This window comes from Melanerpes formicivorus, unplaced genomic scaffold, assembly GCF_026170545.1.
Source record: "Melanerpes formicivorus ecotype bairdi unplaced genomic scaffold, bMelFor1.0.p_v2 SCAF_33, whole genome shotgun sequence".
Classification (NCBI taxonomy): Eukaryota; Metazoa; Chordata; class Aves; order Piciformes; family Picidae; genus Melanerpes; species Melanerpes formicivorus.
The window spans coordinates 9,395,769-9,408,868 of record NW_027142385.1 but is presented as its reverse complement, the minus strand read 5'-3'; the positions used below and the strand labels follow the sequence as shown (position 1 = coordinate 9,408,868).

At 47.4% G+C, this 13,100-nt stretch overlaps 2 long non-coding RNA genes across 4 annotated transcripts; both read right to left on the bottom strand.

Annotated features, from left to right (window-relative positions):
- Positions 1-292: 292 nt before the first annotated feature.
- Positions 293-2,328, bottom strand: LOC137449786 (uncharacterized). Its single transcript, XR_010989489.1, has 3 exons — positions 2,223-2,328; positions 1,381-1,623; positions 293-753 (listed from the first exon to the last, which is right to left on the bottom strand). It is a non-coding gene; the product is annotated as an uncharacterized lncRNA (long non-coding RNA).
- Positions 2,329-2,754: 426 nt separating this feature from the next.
- LOC137449999 (uncharacterized) lies at positions 2,755-9,806 on the bottom strand. Of its 3 annotated transcripts, XR_010989528.1 has the most exons (7): positions 9,593-9,806; positions 8,246-8,337; positions 8,052-8,152; positions 7,757-7,859; positions 6,705-6,970; positions 6,020-6,164; positions 2,755-5,190 (listed from the first exon to the last, which is right to left on the bottom strand). It is a non-coding gene; the product is annotated as an uncharacterized lncRNA (long non-coding RNA). The 3 variants fall into 3 exon arrangements; XR_010989526.1 differs by having other exon boundaries at positions 6,020-6,970; positions 8,246-8,406; XR_010989525.1 differs by having other exon boundaries at positions 6,020-6,970.
- Between the last annotated feature and the right edge of the window lie 3,294 nt (positions 9,807-13,100).

Below are 13,100 nucleotides of genomic sequence, written 5' to 3'. Positions count from 1 at the left end.
GACTGGGAAAGGTGTAGGAGAAAATGGGATGGACTGGGAGGCTGTAAAGGGCTGTGGGAGGGAAATGGGGGGCTGAGGGGGGTACTGGGAATTCCTGGGTCATGCTCCCAGTGCTCCCAGTTGTCTCCCAGTGGGGATGCTACTACTTCAAATTGTCTACCAGGGCTCTTGCCAGGTAGTGCAGGTATAACTGGGAGGGGATGGGACTGGTTGGGGTAAGGTTCACAAGGGCAAGGAACAAGGATGGATGGGAAGGGAAAAAAAAAACACCACCAAACCAAGAATATGAAACCAGTCTCTCTCTGAAGAGGCACAGAAGCAGCAGAGAGAAGGATCAGGCCCGACCACATGGCAGAGGAGCAGGGAAGCAGCTGCAGTAGCTCTCATCCAGGAGAAGCAGGAGCCAAAAAGCAGAGATAATGGTTAATGTCCTCCCTTTTATACCCTAGCTGGGCAGGGAGTGGGGAGTGGAACAGACTCAGTTTCCCAGGGGAAAACGCCCTGCAGGGAGGGCAAAGCACTCACAAGCCCTCCACCCTGTTTTCAGAATGTGCATTAACCCACCCCTCTGTTCCACTTCCATTCTCCCATCGCAGCCCCTTCATCCAATCTTGACACGTGGTATTCAAATCCTCAGTGCAAGTCCCTTGTTATCCCAGCTCGCTCGCTCTCAGGGCAGTCTCTCTGGTGCTGGTCGATGTAGGTGGTTGAACTGGGCAGGGATGTGGAGAAGAATCAGGAATCAGTCTGACTCTGAAAGGGAAAGAAAAAAAAAAAAAAAAAATCAGGAACAGTCTGTTGCTGTAGGGACATCAGGAACAGGTGCAGGTGAGATGACCCAGGAGCTCTCTGGGTTGGTGTGCGGCATGTATGTTGAGTCCTGGATGCTAGGCTGGTGTTAAGCTAGGAGGGAAAAAGCTTAGACCAACCTCTAACTATTCACACAGTGACTATAATACATTGATGTGTGTTGCCCCCTCTGAGTTCATCCCCTCTCAGCCAGAGTCACCTTCTGCTGTGGGATACACTGAATGTCCCCAATTTCTAACATGACCCAGTAGGTGTGACCAGGCCCCTCAGCAGACACCACCCCTCAGGTTGGTTTGCCCAGCACTTGCAAGCCCTCCACCCTGTTTTCAGAATGGTCGGTGACCCACTACAATCACCCACCCCCATGTGGCATCATGGAAGAAAAGACAGAGACAGCTGAGGGGCTGCCCTGCTTTTTATAGCCCCAACCCAGGGAGACCCTTCTTGGTAGGGTTTGCATCTTCAGCACATGACTGAGGGTTTTGCTGTGCTTCTCTGTGAGAGCTGCTGCACAGCCCTGCATCTCCAAGTATGTTCCATGTTCCCCAGGATTTACTACCCCCAGATTACCTTGCAGTCAATGCATTTCTCCCTGGCAATCAACCAGTCTCTTCTGTCTGTTGCTCTCTAAATCTTTCAATGGTTTCAGCTTTCTGAGCCTGTGTCGGTACAACTCCTGCTCAGGGCACCAAGAGAGAGACAAAGCTTCCTTCTGTCCTGTGGTTCCAGGAAGTGTCCTGGCACTCTCAAGCAGGCACCAACAGGGTGACAGCAGCCTTGCTTGGTCAACAATGTGGAAAGCAGAGAGTCAATCTATAAGGAGTAGAGCAAAAAGCAAAGCATAGATCTCAGTTACTCACGTTGTAAAGCTGTGAGTAGGTTTCCATGCACCCTATAAAAACACTACATGAGCATTTCATTTTCCTCTGGCATTCATTTAACTCGCAGAGCTGTGAGCTGATGCCATTCAAAAACACACAGTCAGCATCTGGTGGTACTGGGAGCACCGAGGAGAGCTTGGGATACTGGGAGGACACAGGAGCCACACTGAGGAGGGGATCTGGAGATTACTGGGAGACTTGGGAAGGCACTGGGAGCACTAGGAAGGGAATTTGGATTTGCTGAGAGGAACACAAAGACGACAGGTGCCACGCTAGGAGAACACTTACTGTTACTGGGAGAAGAGCCCTCCTGACTCTTCCAGACTGCTGCTAGAGCGCCAGCCGCCCGCCCCCGCCGCTAGCCGCCACGGCGACCGGTAGTGCACCACTCCCCCGCCCCATCGCTGCTCCAAAGAGTCCCGGCTCCCCGAACCTGCCTCCGGCTCCGGGAACCCCCCACAAGCAGAACCAAAGCACAGTCCTGCAACTTCTAGAGACAATCCCCAGAGAGCAGCAGAGGCTGGTACTAACCTGGCACAGAGCAACCAAGAGCCCAGTAAACACGACGGGGCAGTGAGCACCATTTTAAAGCCGCCAGCGCCACGCGCACGAACAACCCTCGCTGCGGCGCATGCGCTGAATCCACGGCAACGATCGAGACGCTATCACCCTCGCTGATCAGAGGCTCGCTGCACCTCATGCGCTGAATCCATAGCAACGCTCGTGACGCTACCACTATGGCGCGAACAGAGCCTCGCTGTGGCGCATGCGCCGTATCTATAGCAACGCTCGTGACGCTGTATCGATAGCAGTGCTCGAGTCACTCTCTCCCCCCTCCCCTCTCCCCCTAACAATTTTCGGGCATTTCAAGCGTTCAGCGCAGGTAGGCTGCAGCACTGAGCTCCCACGGGGCGGTACACACCACTGCACGGCTGCAGTTCCGACCATTACACACGCGGGGGAAGCACTGAGCACCTCCCTGGGCGTGAGAAGCAGCTCGCCCCCCTTTTTTTTTTTTCAATTCTAAAAGCCTTTTTAAAACAGAGAGAGGCAGGGGGTCGTTTCCAAAGCTTTATTACACAGCAGTCAATCCAATTCCTCCCTCTCCAGCTGAAAACGAGAGGTTTTTCTCCACATCACCTCACACTAGTACTTATATTTTTTAATATTTTGTGGTCCCCTCTGAGAATTTTCAGCATTTTGGGGGGGTGCCCCCAGCCCTCTCTCACATGCTGCTCTGCTGCACCATCCCCCTGCCACACGTGGCAGAATCAGTCCACCCAGAATCCCCCCCACTCCCTTTGATTCACCCCAAAAACGCACAATATAAAGCAAACTGCCCAGCCAGAAGCTCATTCCTTTCACAGAAATAACTAAAAATTGTATCTTGGGCCAATGCTATCAGCCCAAAGGAAGACCTGGCCCCTGATGAACTAAATGTAAGTGAACTATCTCACACCATCACAATCATGCGTATTGCAAAGCAGTAGAGTATGTAAAATAAGGAACTAATGTGAAAGTCAACTGTTCCTCAAGCTTTACACAAGGTATCGGATGCAGTTTTGGATTCCACTTAAATAACACAAAGAAGGGCAAAAGAGAAAAGGTCAGAGGGAAAAACAACTATACCTATGAAATATATAAAGAAATACTAGGATGATGGGGGCATTTATTCCACTATTAATAGATAAAGATAGCATAAAAACTGATGGGCTAAATCAACAGGTGAAGAAAGAGGACAGGAGAGGGGGAGGAGGAGGGGGAGGGAGAATAGACCCGACCAGACCAGGTTGGAAGAGACCTTCAAGATCATCGCATCCAACCTATCATTCAACACCACCTAATCAACTAAACTATTAGAATACATGGAAAAGTGAATATACAAAGCTTCAACTACATCAATTTATTACTCCAATTAGGTAATTTTAATTAGATAACTTTAATTACATAACTTTTCTGAATTCATACAAGCCAGTTCTTCTCCAGCTCTTTGATTATATAAATTTGCTTAAGGTATACATGATCGTACTGTATTTCTGTCCTCCATTGTATACATGCAATTTATCTCCACCGTCAGAGAAACTGTCATAGAGAACGACTTCACCCTTAAATGCAGTACAGAAATGAACAAAAGAAGCAACACTAAGTCTGTGGAAGGCCTCAGTACAGTTTTATCACTTCCACACACATTCAAAGGGCTGCTCACACATCCAGGAATTTTAAACACCAGCCAGTAATTATCCCCAGAGGAGCAGCAGTGATTTCAGAAGGTTTATTTCCTGAATAAATACCAATACAAGGTAGTATGATTTACCACCTAAGCAGCAGATCTCTGAACAGACATGCTGGGTTAAGGAAGCAATTTCATCATCCTCCTCTCCCACGACAGAGAATCAGAGCCCTACCGATGTTAGGAGTCCATCATTTCTGAATTGATTTGTGAGCATTTCTGCCACAGTGCAAATGTTGGCACATGTAGGCCAGATAACGCTGTTGTCTTCAGCTACTCAAGATGTCTATGTTAGATGGTTAAACCTTGTATTCTCTTCTCATAGTTAGTGTAGATCTTTGCAATCCTTTTGTGAGAAAAGTAAAGCAACAAGTCCTACTTTTTCCTCTGCATTGCAAAGCAACTGAAGAGGGGACACATGTTTTAAATGAGAAAGAATGAAATGGTGTGTAGAAATAAGATAAAAGGGACTGGAAAGAATGGGAAAAAAACAGGACAAAGATTGAAATGCTGCAAAGTATAAAGGTATCCACGTGAATAACAAATGCACCCATACATACATGTCTGGTAAGTTATCCATAAATGCTGATAAATTAACAATGACTGCTTAATCAGCAGTTTAATTCCTTTTCGTTCACATTCTGTGGCACAGCTGGGATAGTCTTTATGCGAATCATAGAGTTGTTTTGCCACATGGATGAAAAAAAACAACTCTATATATGCCACAGGCTAGCCTGAAAACTCATAGGAAGGAAATATTTACATTAATATGTTCCAAACTCTATTTCTGAAGTAAACCCGCAAGCTACTCTAGATTCCCTGTGATGTTCCTATCCCTCACATTTTATTAAAGAACCTGCCCTTAGAGGAGATGCAGTACCACAAAGGCAGGAAAAGTGGATATTAACGGGTTTTTGTCAGATACAGATCCTAAAATTCCAAACAGATATTAGCCAGAACTGTTAATCCTCAAGTATTTGTCTGTTTTAAGACTGTCTTATCGTACACTCTTAGCTACAAGGCTTTGTTACAGTCAGTAGACGAGGAGATGTGCAGAAGTTAGATGCGAGTGAAGAAGTTCTGAGCTTTGCTGCAGGCTGTTTTGCAGGTTCCGATACTCTTGCGTGTGCATCACTGCAGAATGAGTTGTGTTAATTTTTTCTCAATCCAGCTAATAAAACGAGGGCTGCTTTTTCCATGTGTGTGTACATGGGATTTGTTTCATCTTTCTGTCACGCTCAGTATTGCATTCGGGTGTAGAACAAGGCTCTGGAAAGCAAAACCAAACACACATACTGAAGAAAAGTAAGTGAAAGCACAGGCTGATCCCATGAACTCTAAACAATCACAGAGCCCCAGGAAATGCCTGTATGTGTTGGCTGCTGTCACATCCTCGGTGCCATGTGTGTTCTCATTGGTGGCTGTCTAGCAAAAGCATCTCTCCCAAATCAAATCTGTTTTCACAGTGTTTACTCCCAAAGTGGGAAATTTATTTTTTTTCCCCAACTTAAAACCAAAATCAGTTGATAGCATTTCCTTCTACGCTATGCTAACTTTACCTCTTGCCACATAATAACCAGATTCAGATTTCTTTTAACCCAAATTTCCTGGACAGTCTGACAAACCATATTTGTATACATTGGCAAACTGTACCCGAATGTGTGTTTGGGTATCCTTCCCACACCTTCCATACTATACCAAAATGAACAAACTAAACAAACAGACAAACAGGAGATTGCACAACAGGATCTTTTGAAACTAAATTGAACCTTCATCTTTACTTGTAGCCCTCCTAGATCTCTCTCTCTCAGTTAATTCCTTAAACTTCAAGAAAGGTGCAACATTAACTTCATTTCCTTGGCATTCTTTGAATACCCAGATTGGAAATCTAAGAGGTAGTGTACTAATTGGAAAGTATGTTTCAGCGTGCGTGTCTGGAGGCTAGGCACTAATGTCTTACTACCCTGTGAACTTACCATGATGGCCCAAAGCTCTTACACTTTTTCTACTGGTGAAAACACAACAGGACAAAGTTTGTTTCTCAGGTAACAAGGCACAAAACTCATTAAGGGGTTTGTAGGTCAGAATCAACACCTACCCATACTCTGAAATTCTTCTGGTTGCTTCTGCATGTCCACAAAGTAGCTATTCGTTTCTCTGGGAGAAATTTCAACTGCTAAATAGAAGATGTTTCCCATTGGAACGATCCCACTCTTAGTCATGGAGTAAAGATCCCCTTTATGCTGGAAATACATATTCTAATAGGGTAAACTTCGGTGAAGAGAAAACACTGCCATTTAGCAAATAACCAAAAGCACTCGTAGACATGTTGCAATAATATCTGTAAACACTGGATTCAAGTTGTGGTAACAAATCCTATGATGGACTTTGATGGACTCTGTATCGGAAAGGTGGGGAGTCTGCAGTGAACTTCTGAGCATATGCCCTGTACTGAATTAAATTAATTAAAATATTTACAGTAAACTATGGTGACCTTCAGTGAAGTGTTACTCTCTTTTTGACGTGCCTATCTCTGAAGAGCATATAGATAGGAAACGTTGAAGAGCGCTGATGAAAGAGTCATTTTTAGTCAGTAGTCAGGAAAACTTCGACATGAGCAGTTGGGTCCTAGGCAAATGCATGGGGTTTTTCTCACAAGTTTAGAACTAAGAGGCGTATAAAAAAGCTGACAGATGTGAACATACTGTGTGAGATACTGAAACGTAAGATTACAAGTTAGAATGGATAGGTCAGGTTGTCCTGAGGAGTACGTGTTACTGTACCTTGAGTAATAGAGATATAGAGACGTGTGTGCTGTGGAGAACCTCCAAGCTTCCAGGTTCACTGAACGATTTACTCTTCGTGTGCCAAGTGTCTTTATCAAGTGAAACAAATTGCAGCATCTGGATTGAGTTTAAATCCAAGCGTATGGGAGTACAGATGTTCCTGGAATATCCTGGTATTTCCAATCCACATTATGTTGTCTTTCAATCCCCGTTCTGATGTTTTGCAGCACAGTCATCACATTATTTTTCTCAAGTGCTTTGAACTGAAAAATCACGCACAAGATTATCAAAAGATAATCACAAAAAGGTATCACAAGATAATCAAAAAAAGAATACAGAATTAACAAAGTTGGAAAAGACCTTAGAGATCACCAAGTCAAACCCATCACCCAACACCATCTAATCAATGAAACCATGGCACTAAGTGCCTCATCCAGTCTCTTTTTAAACACTTCCAGTGGTGGTGACTCCACCACCTCCCTGGGCAGCACATTCCCATGGCCAATCTCTCTTTCTGTGAAGAACTTCTTCTTAACATCCAGCCTAAACCTCCCCTGGCACAGCTTCAGACTGTGTCCTCTCCCTCTATCACAGGTTGCCTGGGAGAAGAGACCAACCCCCACCTGGCTACAGCCTCCCTTCAGGGAGTTGTAGATGGCAATATGGTCTCCCCTGAGCCTCCTTTTCTCCAGGCTCAACAACCCCAGCTCCCTCAGCCTCTCCTCACAGGGCTGTGCTCCAAACCCCTCACCAGCTTTGTTGCCCTTCTCTGGACACCTTCCAGCAACTCAACATCTTCTTAAACTGAGGGGCCCAGAACTGGACACAGGACTCAAGGTGTGCCCTAACCAGTCCTGAGGGCAGGGGCAGAATGACTTCCCTGCTCCTGCTGGCCACACTATTCCTGATGCAGGCCAGGATGCCATTGGCCGTCTTAGCCACCCACGCACACTGCTGGTCATGACCAGAAGAGAGCTGAGGGATTTATGGTGTGGTCTGGCTTCAGCTCTCAGCTATTTCCACATTGAACAAGGACAGCTTGTACTCACAGAAGTCACTTGGTGGGTTGTGTGTGAGGTTCCTGTAGAACTCAAGTCTCTGAGCCTTCTTTACAGCTGTGCTTAGCCCAAAATCAGACAGTTTCATATGACCCTGAAAAAAAAAAAAAATCAAAGACAACAATTCAGAAAGATTGTGCTTGAAAAAAAGAAAAGGTTTAACAGCTGCACAGCCTTCTGAGCCCATGGCACCCTTGCACAGAGCTACTGCGAGCACCACTCTGCATGGCATCAGCTGCAGACTAGGGGGTTTCAAGCACAGGCACTTCACATGCACACTCCTTACCCTCGCACGCAGCAGAAGGCTCTCTGGTTTTATATCCCTGTGGATGACTTTCCTCTTCTGATAAGACATCTCTCTCTTCATTAGAGAGGTGATCCTGTCACCTACACAGACAGAAGAAAATGCAGCTGTGAAATCAGATCAGTTGAATAGTGAGACTCATTCTGTGTGAGACCCCAGGAGAATCCAAACCTAACCTTGTAGCTGGTCTTAGAGCTCCTCTTTGGAAAACTATCTGTGCCAGGACCCACAAACGCAACATCCTCTGTCAGCAAACTGGACGTAAAATCTGAAAAGTGTCAACAGACATTGTAATTGGACAGCTCAGGAAGATCCTGCGAGTCTGAACACATGAGACCTGGAATGCACAAAGAAACTGTGTTAACAACTGTGTGTGTGTGTGTGTTCATGCCTTTAGCAGTAACAAAGCAGAACCAATTCTCAAAAGGTTTCCACTGCATTCCTAGGGCAATTAGAGGCTTGCTCTGGCTGTATTTTATACCTATAAATTCCCATCAAAATCTTTGCAGCACAGCAAGAAGAAAAAAAAAACAATCAAACCACAAACTGCTTTATATTGGTAAGTAGGAACTCAAAATTCTACAGGAATTTTGGTTTTTATGACAAATTATTCTTTTTCTTTTTTTCTTTTCTTCTTTTGGTGTCATACCACCTAGTACATACCACCTAATCAAATGTCACAGTTGTGACTCAAAGCCAAGCAAGACAAAGGGTATCGAGGGAAAGAAAATAGAGGGAAACTGAAGAATTCTCCTTCTCTTCACTTTTCCCCTTGAGAGATCCAAAACTATAGTAAGGCAGGCCTGAATTTCATGAGCTCTGGGATTCAGATGAGCTCAGGAAATAATTTTGTTTGCTCTTTCTGGTTATTGTGTTCAGTTGTAGAATGACCTCCTTGCAACATGAAATACAGGCTTCTGAAACTGAAGCATCTGTCCCGGTCATACTTCCAGGACCTTGTGTCCAAACCCTAATTACATGTAATTGAAATTGTTCACAGCTTTTACCACAGGTCAGTCTTAGCACCTGAGTTTCTGAGCCTAGATGAGTCTTACTGCTGTTTGGCTCTGAGCTCAGGAAAACATGCCAAGCTGCTGGCTAACTGCAGATATCACATCTATAGGACTGATTCGGCCCAACTTTGTATTTCACACAGCACCTGTCTGAATGCTGGATTCACGCAAGTGTGCCTAGGCAGATCACACAAGCAGGCTCGATGTTCATCACAGCCCGGAGGTCACTTGCCAGCAAGCAACTAAGCATCACACGGAGACCCCAAACCCACACCAAGACACCACCCAGCTCCCACGGAGACCCCAAACCCACACTGAGACATCCCCAGCTCCCTGCAGAGAGGATTCCGACAGCTCCCACAGGGTTGTTCAGAGGTCCCCAGGCGCCTCTACACGACCCCAGACCCTTTTAGATGATTCCACTATAACTTTAGATATCCCCAGTCCCTTTTAGGTGCCCCCAGACCTCCTCTGTCACCCCCAAAATCCGTTTAGATGCCCCCAGATCACCTTCAGACGACGGAAGGAACACGGCTGGGGGGCCCGAGCCAGCAGCGACACCGGAAACCAGACTGAAAGCTCCCCGAATGCGCCGGGACCCGTTCCCCCGCCAAAGGATGGCGGCTCGCAGGCACCATGGGGCACAGAACGCGGACAGACGCCGAATCCAGGGCTCGCCGTGACCGTAGCTGTGCCAAAGCTGCACACCGCGGCGCGCGCGGGCACGCCATGAAAGCGTGGCAAAGGTCGCGACGCTGGGGCGCGCGAACGGAGCCGCTGCGGCGCAAGGGCTGTATCCGTAGCAACGCAGTGCCGACTATTACACACGCGGTGGCAGCACTGAGCACTGACGGGCGGCACAGGCCGCTGTACAAGTGCAGTGCCGACTATTACACACGCGGTGACAGCACTGAGCACTGACGGGCGACACACGCCGCTGCACAAGTGCAGTGCCGACTATTACACACGCGGGGGCAGCACTGAGCACTGACGGGCGGCACACGCCGCTGCACAAGTGCAGTGCCGACTATTACACACGCGGTGGCAGCACTGAGCACTGACGGGCAGCACACGCCGCTGCACAAGTGCAGTGCCGACTATTACACACGCGGTGGCAGCACTGAGCACTGACGGGCGGCACACGCCGCTGCACAAGTGCAGTGCCGACCGTTACAGACGCGGGGGCAGCACTGAGCACTGACGGGCGGCACACGCCGCTGCACAAGTGCAGTGCCGACCGTTACAGACGCGGGGGCAGCACTGAGCATGTTCCTGGGCGTGTTCAGATTTTTTTTTCCGTTTAAATAAAAAACCACAACACACACACACACACGAAAGCCACTATTTTTAATTTGTATAGACACAGGCTGTATTTATATTTCAAGTCCCTATGAGGTTTTTTTTTTTTTAATTCTACAAGCTTTTATAAATAGTGGAGATACAGGGGGGTAATTTCAAAATCTTTTTACATATAAATCAATCCAATTCTTCACTCTCTAGCTGAAAATGAGAAGTTTTTCTCCGTATTACCTCACACCAATACTTACATTTTTAAATATTCTGTGATGCCCTCTGAGAATTTTCAGCATCTTGTGGGGGTGCCCCCAGCCCTCCCTCACCTGCTCCTCTGCTACATCACCCCCCTGCACCACATGACATAATCAGTCCACCCAGAATCCCCCCACTCCTTTTGATTCACCCCCCAAAAAGGCAGAAAATAAAGGAAACTGCCCAGTCAGCTTCTCGGTGAGGGCGGAGCCATCTCGGTGCCCCCAGACCTGTTTACACATCCCCAGACCCCCTTTGTCACCCTCTAAAGCCCTTGAAGTGCCCCCAGTTCGCCTTTAGATGCTGTGGGAGATGTGGCTGGTGGGGTGCTGGGGCTGTAGGGACATAAAAAAAACAGATTGAGACCTCCCCAAATCCTGAGGGACCCCAAAACCTGGAACCCCATAGAGACCCCTAACCCTCACTGACACCACACCACCACTCCCTTCGGGACCCTCCAGAGGCCCCCAGGCCACTTTAGATGTCCACAAAACTCCTTTAGACGACAAAAAAAAAGCCCTTCACCTGCTTCCAACCTCCTCTTTAGTGGCCTTTAGAGGCCACTCAGACCCCTTAGCAGTAGGTGGCAGCAAGCTGTATGCGAGAGTCCATGCCACTTGGGGCACCGAATCCCTAGCAACACCGCAGAACAACCCAGACAGTGTGGGGAGCTGACAGAGACCCCTGTGCGTGGGGAGCAGCTCAGCTGGGCTCTGTTCAGAACTTTTTTCCATTTAAATTAAAAAAAAAAAAAAAAAAGCACAAATGCAAATCCTCTATTTTTGATTTATATACACACAATTTGTATTTATAGTTCAAAACCCTATTTGGCTCTACTTAGGATTTCTTTATACATTCTGAAAGTCTGCTGACTGCAGTGGGGGTTGGTCAAGACAACCTTTGGTTTGGGTTGGAAAGGACTGTCAAACTCTGAATCCCTGAATCTGTATGGAGCTTGCTGAGAGGATGGCCAGCTGCAGCTGACAGACACAACAGTTTTTGGCAAGTAGCTCTGCTGCAGTGGGCTGCAAAGGAGCACTCAATCTGTATGAGTCAGCCTGGACAAGGTGTGGCAGAAGGTGTGTGAACACCACAATGCGTCGGGCTAATCTCTGCATGCAGAGCAGGCATCTCTGTCTTGCTCCGGACTCATGCAAAGAGCTCCAAGACAGAGGAGCAGACATGCGAGGGTTTAAAGAGTCACGCTGTTCCCAGTAGTGCTCCCAGCACTGCCACACCATCAAGGAACCCGCGCAGACAGCAGGGCAATGTCTCACCCCACTCACAACTCTGTTCCCCATCCAAGCTCCTCCAATAGCCGGCAAGCACTACAGAAAAGGCACCAAGCAGGCTGGGTGCGTCCAACAAGGGTCCCAGGTCGTTTGCAATGAAGAGCACGTGGATGCTCCATGCTGTCACAGAGAAAAATTCCCCCTGTGAATCCTGACTATATGAAGCAAACAGCTGTGCCAGCCTCCCCTCTGGTTTGCCCAGTAAGTTCCCTTCTAGGCTATAGCCCCAATTTCAGTGAGTTAGTCATGCTGTCTAGAATAACTCTGCCTTCCCCAGAACACCTCCTCATTAGTCAGAAGCACCTGCCTCGTCCTACATCAATGCATCAGCATTCAAAGCATACTCCGTGCAGGAGTTGCAAATAACTGAGAAAGACAAGATGTCACTGCATTGGTCCAGGGGAGCTGCTCCAAATCCCAGCAGTAACAGCAGAATTCGCAAGAGCCCCAGCACTGACAGTGCCACCTCACTCATCATCAAGCCCTTAATGATTGTTATGCAAGATTAACATAACCAATACAGACTGTTGTGGGGGATACACAGACTCCATGTCAAAGCTGCAGGGAAACAACCCCAGGCTTGCCGTTTGTTGTAGCTGTTCAAATGGCATTCATTGTACAGTGCAGAGCCACAAAAATCATTAAGGGAGTGGAACATCTCCCTTATGAGGAGAGACTGAGGGAGCTGGGGCTCTGTAGCTTGGAGGAGACTGAGAGGTGACCTCATTAAAGTTTATAAATACGTAAAGGGCGAGTGCCCAGAGGATGGAACCAGGCTCTTCTCAGTGATGCCCAATGACAGGACATGGGGCAATGGTGGAAGTTGAGGCATAGGAAGTTCCATGTAAACATGAGGAAAAAAATTTTCCCTGAAAGGATGACAGAACACTGGAACAGGCTGCCCAGGGCGGGTGTGGGGGGTCTCCTTCTCCACAGATATTCAAAACCCATGTGGATGCGTTCCTGCGTGACCTGCTCTAGGGGATCCTGCTCTGGTGGGGGGGGTGCACTGGATCTTTCGAGGTCCCTTCCAACTCCTAACATTCTGTGATTAACAGAATGTCTCGATAAAGCCTTAGGCTTTAGTGCTGAACTCAGGCTGAACTTACACTTAGTTATACGAAGGAAGGCCCTGAGGCCTGTGCAAAATAATGTAACCACACCTGTTAGCAGAAGCT